This window comes from Orcinus orca, chromosome 15, assembly GCF_937001465.1.
Source record: "Orcinus orca chromosome 15, mOrcOrc1.1, whole genome shotgun sequence".
Lineage (NCBI taxonomy): Eukaryota > Metazoa > Chordata > Mammalia > Artiodactyla > Delphinidae > Orcinus > Orcinus orca.
Window position 1 is genome coordinate 11,524,795 of NC_064573.1, and position 12,221 is coordinate 11,537,015.

A 12,221-nucleotide genomic window follows, 5' to 3' on the forward strand; every position below is an offset into this window, starting at 1 on the left:
AAAACCTTTAGAACCACCTGTTACCCCTTCCATTCTACCCCAAAGCCGAATGTTTATCTACATCTTCCCTACTGATAACATAAATACAATATAAAGATAACAAGTCTTCAAAAAGGGAGGTTGAAAATAGTTGCATTTTCTAAAATGGAGAAGGCAGTAAGTCCCGTTTATGTTTTTTAACAAAGAACCTAGAATCTTATGTAATGCCGTACATGAATGAACCAACCTTGTTGACAGTGAATTAAACCTGCACTTTGTGAAATAGACAGCAACCTTAATAGCCAAGCATTGGTTAGTATAATTTTAGAAGTAGTTAAGTCGTGATTCAGCTATCAAAATAAACAGATTTGTGTCATGTGTAACTTTATTTTATCAACCTGTAAACAAATAAGCAAACAAAAAATAAAAACGTATTTATAGAAGCAGTTTATTCAGGGATAGTTAACAGTACTTCCTAAATCACAGCAAATGTACTTAGCTTTTATATTTTTTTGCAAATAATAATTTTCCAGGTTTTCAATATTAAGTGTACCACCTCAGAAGTATAGTGATTTTTAAAAGTAACCTTATCAGATAATAACTTGAATAGTTCATACATATGGGTGAAGAAAAAAGAACATTCTCTCCAGCTGAACAGTTAATATGTATCTAAATATCCAAGATTCTTAGGGAAGCTGTAGGATTTATTTAGTAATGATTATGTTTTAGCTTTCTAACTTAGTGAAATTCAATCATTTAAATATAACATTTATTTGTTTTCAATCTGACTATTATTATACTATTAGATTTATTTCAAGCCCAGAAATGTAATATCAACTTGATCTTCTTTTTATAGGAAGGAAAGAGATTTGTCCCTGCCAATTCCAGTAGCTCAAATTAATTTCTCGCAGCCGGGAGGGGGAAAGATCTAATGAGAATTTTATTAATTCAGGGTCCACCCAGATCCAAACTACTTGGGAATGAAGGGTGGCAGAGTAGATTTAGATGAGATCTGTAGTCCAAAAGTCAGAACTTGAACTCTGACTTAACGACTAATGACTGGTTTTATGCAATTCATTTAACCTCTGAGACCCTCCATTTTCAAGAACCACTATTACTAGATGATCTAATAATCCCAAGTCGAAAAATGCCATGTTATACTCAAACAGTGGCATACTTCATGCAGTTCTGAATTGTATGATGTGTGTGTGCTATATGATGCTTTACAAACAGGCAAATCATACTGTTTTATCTATATGTGAGCTTTGAGTGTTCCAGCCAACATTTAATGCCAATCTTATTTGGATATAATAACACTTTAAAAGGGGGGGGAGTCAGTTTGAAGAATTACAATTTCTTGACTAGAATGATTACTCACAAGCAAAAACTGGAATTATAAAAATCATCGTTTCATCAGAAAATTTTAGTTTTTATTTTATTAATTCATTACCTATGGGAAAAACAAATAGCCACTTTAAAATCATTAACCTTTAAGTTTGTTAGCATCAATCTATATATTTTTCCTTCACTCTGTCAAAGATTTTGCATAAGCACACTCCCTTATATATATCACTTGCTCAAAAATCCCTGTCTTGGATTTGCTACTAATAAGGCCAATATAAAGCACTTTTTGCGTTTTCCTTTAGTATTTGCTTTACAATTTTGAAAGTTTTCCAGCATGCCAAAAATTGGAAAGAATTATACAATAATCCAAGTACCTACCACTAAATTCAACAATTAAATGCATGTTTCCATATTTGCTCTCTCCTTCCATCCATCCAGCCATCCAGCCATCCAGCCATTAATTTATCAATCATCTTGCTAAATCATTTGAAAGTAAGAAGTGTGATACCTCCAGCTCTGTTCTTTCTTAAGATTGTTTTGGCTATTCAGGTGTTTTTGTGTTTCTATACAAATTTTTTAATTAATTTTTATTGGAGTATAGTTGCTTTACAATGTTGTGTTAGTTTATACAACTTTTAAAATTGTATAACTTTTAAAATTATTTATTCTAGTTCTGTGAAAAACGTCACTGGTATTTTGAAAGGGATTGCATTGAATCTGTAGATTGCCTTGGGTAGTATGGTCATTTTAACAATATTAATTCTTTCAAACCATGAATAAGGTGTATCTTTCTATCAGTTTATATCATCTTCAATTTCTTTCATTAGCATCTTATGGTTTTCAGAGTACAGGTATTTTATCTCCTTAGGTAGGTGTATTCCTAGGCATTTTATTCTTTTTGGTGTGATTATAAATGAGATTGTTTCTTTAATTTCTCTTTCTGATAGTTTTTTTTAGTGTATTGAAATTCAACAGATTTCTGTATATTAATTTTTTATCCTGAAATCACTGAATTCATTGATGAGCTGTAGTATTTTCCTGATGCTGTCCTTAGGATTTTCTATGTATAGCATGTCATCTGCAAACAGTGACAGTTTTACTTCTTCCTTTCTAATTTGGATTCCTTTTTATTTCTTTTTCTTCTCTGGTTGCTGTGGCTAGAACTTCCAATACTATACTGAATAAGATGGGCAAGAGTGGGCATCCTTATCTTGTTCCTGATCTTAGAGGAGATGCTTTCAGGTTTTCACCAGTGAGTATGACATTACCTGTGGGTTTGTTATAAGTGGTCTTTCTTATGTTGAGGTATGTTCCCTCTATACCCACTTTCTGGAGAGTTTCTACCATAAATGAATGTTGAATTTTGTTAAAAGCTTTTTCTGCATCTATTGAGATGATCATACATTTTTTATTCTTCAATTTGTTAATGTGATGTTCTACACTGATTGATTTGCAGGTATTGAACCATGCTTGCCTCCCTGGGTTAAATCCACTTGATCATGTTATATGATTCTTTCGATGTATTGTTAGACTTGGTTTGCTAATATTTTGTTGAGGATTTTTGCATCTATGTTCATCAGTGATATTGGCCTGTAATCTTTCTTTTTGTGATATTTTTGTCTGGTTTTAGTATCAGGGTGATGCTGGCCTCATAGAAGGAGTTCCGAAGTGTTCCTTCCTCTTCAAATTTTTGGAATAACTTGAGAAGGATAATAGTTTAGGACACGTTATAGAAGCTTAATTTTTGGAGTTTCCTATCCAGAATAAGAAATAATGAAAGAAGGCATGGCTTCAAACCAAGCCCTGGCACATACTCAACTTTCATCTATTTATGTCAAAAAGGTACATCTTCACAACTCTGTCATAATGAGCTGTGGCAGTCATGGGAACATTTTCAGTTCTTGTTTTAATTTTATTCAAAATATACACATGAGCTATTGACATTTGGTGGCTGTGTCAAATGCTTAAGAACGGGGTAAAGAGGAAGCATCAAAGAGTTTCGAGTCTAAGGGTGGGGAGAAGAGAGGGAAATCAACAAAATATGCTTATGCAGATGCTGTGGGAAGTTCATCATTTGGATTTGAGTTTTATACATGGGTGTATATACAAGTACTGACATTTATGAAATAATAGGAATTAATCCAACTACAAATAAAATTAGGGAATTCTAACCGTGTTTACTAATTGCTGGATATAGAAATTATTCCAGCATTTTCATCTCACTTTCCTGTGAGACTCTTGCTTATCCCCTTCTCCTTCCTGAATAGGGAAAATATCAATTTTCTATACTCTTTCTCCAAACTTTCTGAGTTGAAATTAATACCTTTGGTTATGTGATAATTTAGAAAGTTGAAAATATCAATACTGGAAATTCATAATTAATTAGTAATTAATAACTTCAATCATTAACTGAGAGCAAGTTTTGGTTTCAGTGTCACCCAACAAATCTGTGGACATGCTTGACATTGCTGTACAATCATTTGGGGATTAAAAAAAAAGAAGACATTGACTAAATCCACAGAGAATACATTTCTAAAACATAAATAAGTAATCTAGCCTTCAGAAAACAACATATTCCTATTAGAGTCCAATAGAAGTCAACAATTTCAACAGATTAGGTCTTTCTACTGCTGTAGGAAATGCAAGGGACAATATGTTTATCACCTTTTTTTTCTCTAGGAATTCAGCATACAATGTCCTAGATACTAACCTATTTTCATGTTTCCCTTGCAGTATACGATTTATTCACGATTTGTACTATCAACCAGAGTAGTTATATCATTTTTCAGAATTTTTTCTGATATTTCTTATCTTTCCTTTAATGGCTGATTCCTTTACAGTATCTTAAACTTTTTTTTTTTTTTTTGGTTGACATGGTGGTGTTGAACTGCTGCAATCTCAGCAGTGCCTCAGTTAATGATACCCTTCAGCTCAAAAATACTTCATTTCTCTCCTAATCCTTTACTTGGAATTGCATGTTTTTAGTCCCCAAGCCTCTTAGGCAAGAGAAGGAAAAATGTTGTTTTCAACAATGCATTTCAAACATAAGGGTTAGAGAGAGAGGAAGAGCTGCACATTTAGAACAAGATGCCATCATATAACACAATAAATGTAAACATTTATATCTCCTCCTCCCTCCCCCAAAATCATAATACAGGTAGGTAAGATAGAAAAGCACACCAAACGAAACAGCACTAACATATCTCAGCTACAAAAGTAAAATACTACCTTTGATGTGAATATTTGTGTGCAGTGATTTCACTCATAGACACATGGAATTAGTGCTGTAAGAATGTCCTCACATATATATGCTGACCGTTACCTTGCATTTGTGTGACATGATTTGGCAGCATGACTATATCTATGATTTCTCTTATATCTAAATAATATTTTTGATATTTGTAAATAGTTCTGGTGATGTTATTAATTTCTGTTATAGTCTATCATCAGTTGAAACTAACAAAAAATACAAATATTTCTTAGGCACTACCAACTGAAATTATGAATTTATGAGATCTCAAGCTGAATCACTAATAATAAAGCAACATATCTTGGTTGGTACCTATACAAATGTAAAATACTTTAAGTTGTGAAGATTTTAAGACTAGTCTTCTCTATGAAAAGATGAAATCCTAACTAAATTTATATTTACTGGTCAATTTAAAATTTAAACTCAACTGTAGAAAATAACCTCTTTATTAAAAGGAGAAAATTAATATATTTAATATGTTTTATGTATAATCAATATACAGTATATCAGAAAACCCTTTCCAGCAGATCAAAAGGCAAGTATAGAGATGTTTTTATAAAGACAGGTTGGAGTTCATTGTGTGTTCCAATGTATTGTCTCTAATTTTTAATGGAATGATTTAGAATTCTAAAGGAAGGATAGCTCCACTTAAAACTGACAACAATGTTTTCAAACAAATATTGCATATTTGCCTTGCATCAGTGTAGGACTAAGCATCTTACATCTATTATTTCATTGCATGCTCTCATAAGTGTCTGAAAATGTATGAGAATCAGAATAATATTTTACATTACTTACTTGAATCTAGCAAAACAATTTCCCTTTTTATTCAATTGCTCTTCTCAAAAGGCTTGAGACAAAAGTCAGAAGTGATGATTTATGCTAATTTCATCATTGAGTACAGCTGAGACTGAGAAATACTTTAATGAATAAAATGTCGAAAGTGTATTATTTGGCCTGACATTTGAATTTAGAGTCTATGTGCACTGAATTATTTAGATTGGCCTGACATATTTGAATTTAGAGTCTATGTACACTAAATTATTTAGATAATTTCAAGATTCTATTCCATATCTTGCCTAGCAATAAAAAATATTTGATAATAATGTTGACCATCATGTGATCAACACAGTGGGAGGTCTTATGTGGTGAGTATTGAGGCACGTAATTAAAACAAAATATGTCAGACTTACTTCCAAATCCTTGCAATAATTTAACACTCCAACTTTGTATTTCTACATTTCATGATAATGCACTAAGTATACTTTCCTTCAAATGTTTCCTTTTACATATATATTTTGTGGAACAGCATAATTTCTCCCATTTTTTCTAAGTCTTCTGGTATTTGGAGAAAATTCTATGTATATAAAATTTATTTCAGTAGTTATTAAATGGAATACCTGCTATATGAGAAATACATGTTTCAGGACTGAGAAGATAATTAGGACAAGCCAGCTATCCATAAGGATTATAAAACAGTGATCAACTCTGTTTAGAGGAAAATAAAGAATTCTGTCCATATTGTGAGGATTGGTGTTTCTAGGAGTATGCATTTCACAGATATCCTTATTAGCTCTGTATTTTTCTTTCATGTGTGCATAATTGTACAACACAGTCTTACAATCATGCATTTAAAAAATATAGCCCTTTATAAAGTTTTCAATCTAGTAAGTCAGACCATTAACAGAAGTCCCAGCACTGCTTAAAGAGGCAGTCATAAATCTCAAATTTAAAGTCTTTATTTTATTACCCCAATGGAATAAAACTAGAAAGGGAAAATAAAATCATTTCCTCAAGTTCCACAGAGGTGTGATGCACAGCATTTCGGAAGTTCTATGAGGTCTTCCAAAGCCAAGTGTAATTAAATGTAGAAAGCTGGAGATTGCTCTATGAAAAGAAAAAATGGGACAACTTGCATGTTCTTATTAAAATCATAAAGTTTACCTCTAACCTGTATCCTTCAGGTGGCAAAATTATTATGACTTTCATGCACTATGTTCTTCTTCCTGATAACTTTTCAAATTTTGAGATGCTAGGACAAATTATCTTTACTGACTAAGCAGATATTCTGGGATGATTTTGTAAAGGTCCAGCAGTAAAGGCTCATATGAGCCACACCTAGCATGAAACTGTTTTTTTCAAGTCTAGTTGTGCCCGGTGGGCTAGCATATTATATCATTTAGACCATGACTAGAGGATTAAAACAAGTGTGTTGAGCAACAGAAAGTAGTATAAACACCCATGAACTGAAAAGCACTTTCTCACAAAAACATTTTAGCTAATACAGAAAAAGAAATAAAAGAAAACACATTAGCTTTCAGCCACTGTGGTGCCTTGTGAAAACATAGCTGGCTCAATGTTAATTTAAACCTAATTTTATTGTCAATGTTACAAATATACAAAAATTATGACTGAATTTGTATTAAATGAATAGAAACCAGGGCCACAAATACAAGTGGGGAATTTACAGAATACAGTTGTTGCCAAAATATACATAAAGAGTAGAATGCTTATATTTCGAGCAAAGAAAAGAAGGATAACATATAAAAAAAATCAACTCAAAATGGATTCACGATATAAGCCGAAGACTTGAAACTGTAAAACTCCTAGAAGAAAAAAGAGGCAAGATCTCCTTGACATTGTTCTTGGCAGTGATTGTTTTCAATGACAATAAAAGCACATGCAGCAGAAGCAAAAATAAACAAGTAGGACTATATCAAACCTAGAAGTTTTTGCACAGGAAACAATCAACAAAATGAAAAGGCAACCAAAGGAACGAGAGAAAATATTTACAAACTGTATGTACAATAAGAGGTTAATATCCAAGATATAAAAGGAACTCATAACACTCAATGGCAAAAGAACAAATAACCCAATTACAAAATGAGCAAAGGACCTGAATAGACATTTTTCTAAAGAGGGCATACAGACAGCCAACAGGTATATAAAAAGATGCTCATTATCACTAATCATCAGGGAAATGCAAATTATAACCACAACGAGATATCACCTCACATCTCTTGGGATGGATATTTATCAAAATGTCGAAGATAGCAAATGTTGAGGATGAGGAGAAAAGGGAAGCCTTATATACTGCTGGTGGGATTATAAACTGGTACAGCCATTATGGCAAACTGTACGGAAGTTCCTCAAAAAATTAAAACTATAACTACCATATGATTCAGCAATACTACTTCTCAGGGTATATTCAAAGGAAAAATAAAATCACTATCTCAAAGAAATACGTGCATTCACATATTCATTGCAGCATCATTCACAGTACCCAAGATGTGGAAATAACCTAAGTGTCCCTTGACAGATGAATGGATAAAGAAAATGGGAGGTATGTGTATACATACACACACACACACACACACACACACACACACACATATGTATATACCTATAATGGAATATTATTCAGTCTTAAAAAGAAGGAAATCCTGCCATTTGCAATAACATGAATGGAGATTGAGGACATTATGCTAAGTGAAATAAGCCAGACACAGAAAGACAAATACTGCATGACCTTACTTACGTGTGGAATATAAAAAAGTCAAACTCACAGCAACAGAGAGTAAATGGTGGTTATCAGAGACAGTGGGCAGGGAGGAATAGGTGGAACAGAAGGGATATTTTAGGCAAACTATTCTGTAATACTATAATGGTAGAAACATGACAATATATATATATATCAAAACCCATAGAACTGTAGAACACAAAGAGTAAACCACAGACTTTAGTTAATAATAATGTTTTAATATTGGTTCATCAATATTGAACATAAGATTTTGCACAGCAAGAAAAAAAAAAAACAAAAAGACAACATATGAACTGGGAGAAAATATTTGCAAATGATGAAACTGACAAAGGCTTAATTTTCAAAATATACAAAAAGCTCATACAACTCAGTAACAAAAAGAAACAACCCAATTGAAAAATGTGCAGAATACCTAAATACATATTCCTCCAAAGAAGACAAACAGATGGCCAATAGGCAAATGAAAAGATGCTCATCATCACTAATTATTAGAGAAACACAAACTCAAACTACAATGAGGTACCATCTCATACCAGTCAGAATGGCCACCATTAAAAAGTCTACAAGTAATAAATGTTGGAGAAGGTGTGTAGAAAAGGGAACCCTCTTACACTGTTGGTGAGAATGTAAATTGGTGCAGCCACAATGGAGAACAGTATGGAGGCTCCTTGTAAAACTAAAAATAGTTACCATATAATCCAGCAATCCCAATCCTGGGCATAGACCCAGACAAAACTATAATTCAAAAAGTTACATGCACCTCTATGTTCATAGCAGCACTATTCACAACAGCCAAGACGTGGAACAACCTAAATGTCCACCAACAGATGAATGGATAAAGATGTGGCACATATATCCAATGGAATATTACTCAGCCATGAAAAAGAATGAAATAATGCCATTTGCATCAACATGGGTAGACCTAGAGATTATCATACTAAGCAAAGTAAGTCAGAAAGAGAAAGACAAATACCATATAATATCAGTTATACATGGAATCTAAAATACAACACAAATGACATATCTATTAAACAGAAACAACAAATGAACATATCTATTAAACAGAAACAACTCGCAGACATAGAGGACGACTTGTGGTTGCCAAGGGGCATGGAGGGTGGGGTAAGGAAGGACTGGGAATTTGAGATTAGCAGATACAAACTAGTATAAATAGGATGGACAAACAACAAGGTCCTACTGTATAGCACAGGATACTATATTCATTATCCTGTGATAAACCATGATGGAAAAGAATATGAAAAAGAATATATGTGTGTGTGTGTGTGTGTGTGTGTGTGTGTGTATAACAATCTCTTTGCTGTACAGCAGAAATTAACACAACATTGTAAATCAACTATATTTCAATAAAATATTAAAAAAAGGATTTGCCTTACCACTGAAAGAAGAGCACAAGATTTTCTTATTGAAGATGTTATTACCTTTGGAAAAAGTGAAGTCTCTGATCGTTTACCATCCTCAGCTGGCACACTGTGTCGTTCAGTTTTTAGAAAAGGACAGCACCCTCACTGAACCAGTGGTGATGGCACTTCTCAAGCACTGGCCAAAGACTCACAGTCTAAAAGAAGTAATGTTCTTAAATGAATTAGAAGAGATTCTAGATGTCATTGAACTGTCAAGAGTTTGTGAAGATCATTAAGCGTTTAGCCAAGTGTGTCTCTAGCCCCCACTTCCAGGTGGCAGAGTAAGTGCCATATTGCTGGAATAACGAGTACATCATGAGTCTAATCAGTGACAATGCAGCAAAGATTCTGCCCATCATGTTTCCATCCTTGTACCACAACTGAAAGACCCACTGGAACAAGACAAGGCGTGGCTTGATATATCAATACAACACGCTGAAACTCTTCATGGAGATGAACCAAAAACTATTTGATGACTGCACCCAGCAGTTTAAAGCAGAGAAACTGAGAGAGAAGCTAAAAATGAAAGAATGAGAAGAAGCGTGGGTTAAAATAGAAAACCTAGCGAAAGCAAACCCCCAGGTACTAAAAAAGAGAGAAACATGAAAACGTCTATCGTGTAACTTGAATGTTTTTATGAGATCGGAATGTGGCTCCATCGTGGGAGGGGATGGAAATCAATATCACTAACATTGTGTATGAAACTATCTGCAATAAAAATACTTTTCAACTTTAAAAAATATTGATTGAACAAACATATCACTCTAATGTAAGATAATAATAATGGGGGAAATGTATGGGAGGGAAGAGGGCATATGAGAATTCTCAGTACTTTCTCCTCGATTTTTCTATAAAACTAAAACTGTTTTAAAAATGGCTACTAAGTTTTTAAACAGTTAGGAATCCTAGGCTCCAAGAGCTTTAAGATAGTAGACAAACACTGAAAGAAAGCCACTGGATTTTTAAAGAAAAGAAAGTCATTATTAGGTGATTGATTGAGGTGTTTTTGTACAAGTGATGGGGCAGAAGTTGGTTCATGAGAATGGGAAAGAATTTAAGCCATAAAAGAGAGAGAAGGATGTCCCAGACACAAAAAAGAACATAAAATTCATCATTAAAATCATTTAATTACGGTGATTTATTTTTATCCTTACAAAGAAATAGACTTAGCCTCAAAATAAATCTGAATTTCAACAAAACTCTGTCCTACTTTTAGTCCCAATCTACTGGAATAGAATGGATCAACAAAGTATTTTGTTCACTGTCCTTCCTCAGAATAGATGCGGTACAAACATCTCAAAGAATATATTTTTGGAATATTAGAACAACCTCTTTTTGTTTTGTTCTATCTTGTTTTTTCTTGAATGAATGGGAAAGAATATGGAGGGGGGCATACATATATAAACACTGGTCATTTATTGAAAAAACTGTTTAAATACACGTAATTCTTTATCTTACAACTTAATAGCTGAATTTGAAAAAAACATGTTTCTTTGCCTACTCTTAGCTATTCTGTGCAGTCTGTACATTCAGCCATTTAAAATGTCATTTTAATTCACATAAGAATGAGTAGGTAATGTGGCCAGGGAATTCTTACATAATACTACTATTTCAATATCACAATCCTCTCTGGACACGATTGGAAAGTGATGCAACAGAAATTGAGGAGCTAGAGAGACAAAGTAACAGTGGCGGTTACCAGGGCTGTTCACTCCCCAGGGAAGGAAAAGCTAGGCGAAAGCACACATGCATACACACTCAAACGTATGCATGTACATGCACACACAACAAGATAACTTTCTGTACATAAAGCGGAAAGAAAGCAGGATGAATACTATTGTCAATTCCAAGATTGTTCTGCATTCAACTTGCAAATATTTTACAATCCAAGCAAAATCTGACAATAGGATAGGATGTCGCCTTTTAAAACACTTTCACTGGTTTCACTTTGAACCCCTGTCAACAATGGTTACTTACAGGGAAACATTTTCTTCCAAATTCAATTTCCATTGAGTGATCAAAAAGACATTTTTAAAACAAGTAGGATGCAGGGATAAAGGTCAGGAGGAGGGTTGAAAGAGCCTAGTTTGCACTGTATCTCTTTTCATTCTCTCCTTCAAAGGGAAACAATAATGGGTAACCTTTCCCCAGCGAAGGACCTAAGGAATCTGCAACCTCATGTATATTAGTGAAATATTGTTGATTTCTTTTGGAACTTGGTGATGGCCACATGTGTGAGTTAGAGAGAAATAGTTTCCTAGACACCTATGTGGGTAAGATTAGTGACACTTAGGCTCTATATTAATGTTCTTCAGAATCCATTGCCCAAATAGTTTTCTCTCTGTCCTACTACCCACTATACACATGAATCTGCAAGGGACCAAATACATACTGAGTAATTGAGTAACACAGACTTTAGTTAAATGTGTAGCTTCTACATAGAGGAAAAGTTTGAAATCAATATATGTAACATAGATTCTTAGTATGTTTAATCTAGATTAAATATTGAACTATATCAATATATATGGAAATATAGTTTTTATACATATATTAGTATTTATTTTTAGCACTAACAGTATATTTAAAAATATTCACAAAACAAATACAGTTAATGTGAACATATCTTACCATCTGAATCAGATTCACTCTGGCTACACTAAAGGACATTTCTTGATCTAATATACAA

At 33.4% G+C, this 12,221-nt stretch overlaps 1 pseudogene; it reads left to right on the top strand.

Annotated features, from left to right (window-relative positions):
* The window catches only part of LOC125961280 (serine/threonine-protein phosphatase 2A 56 kDa regulatory subunit gamma isoform-like), a 78,805-nt pseudogene extending 68,605 nt beyond the window's left edge, over positions 1-10,200 (top strand).
* The last annotated feature ends 2,021 nt before the right edge of the window (positions 10,201-12,221 follow it).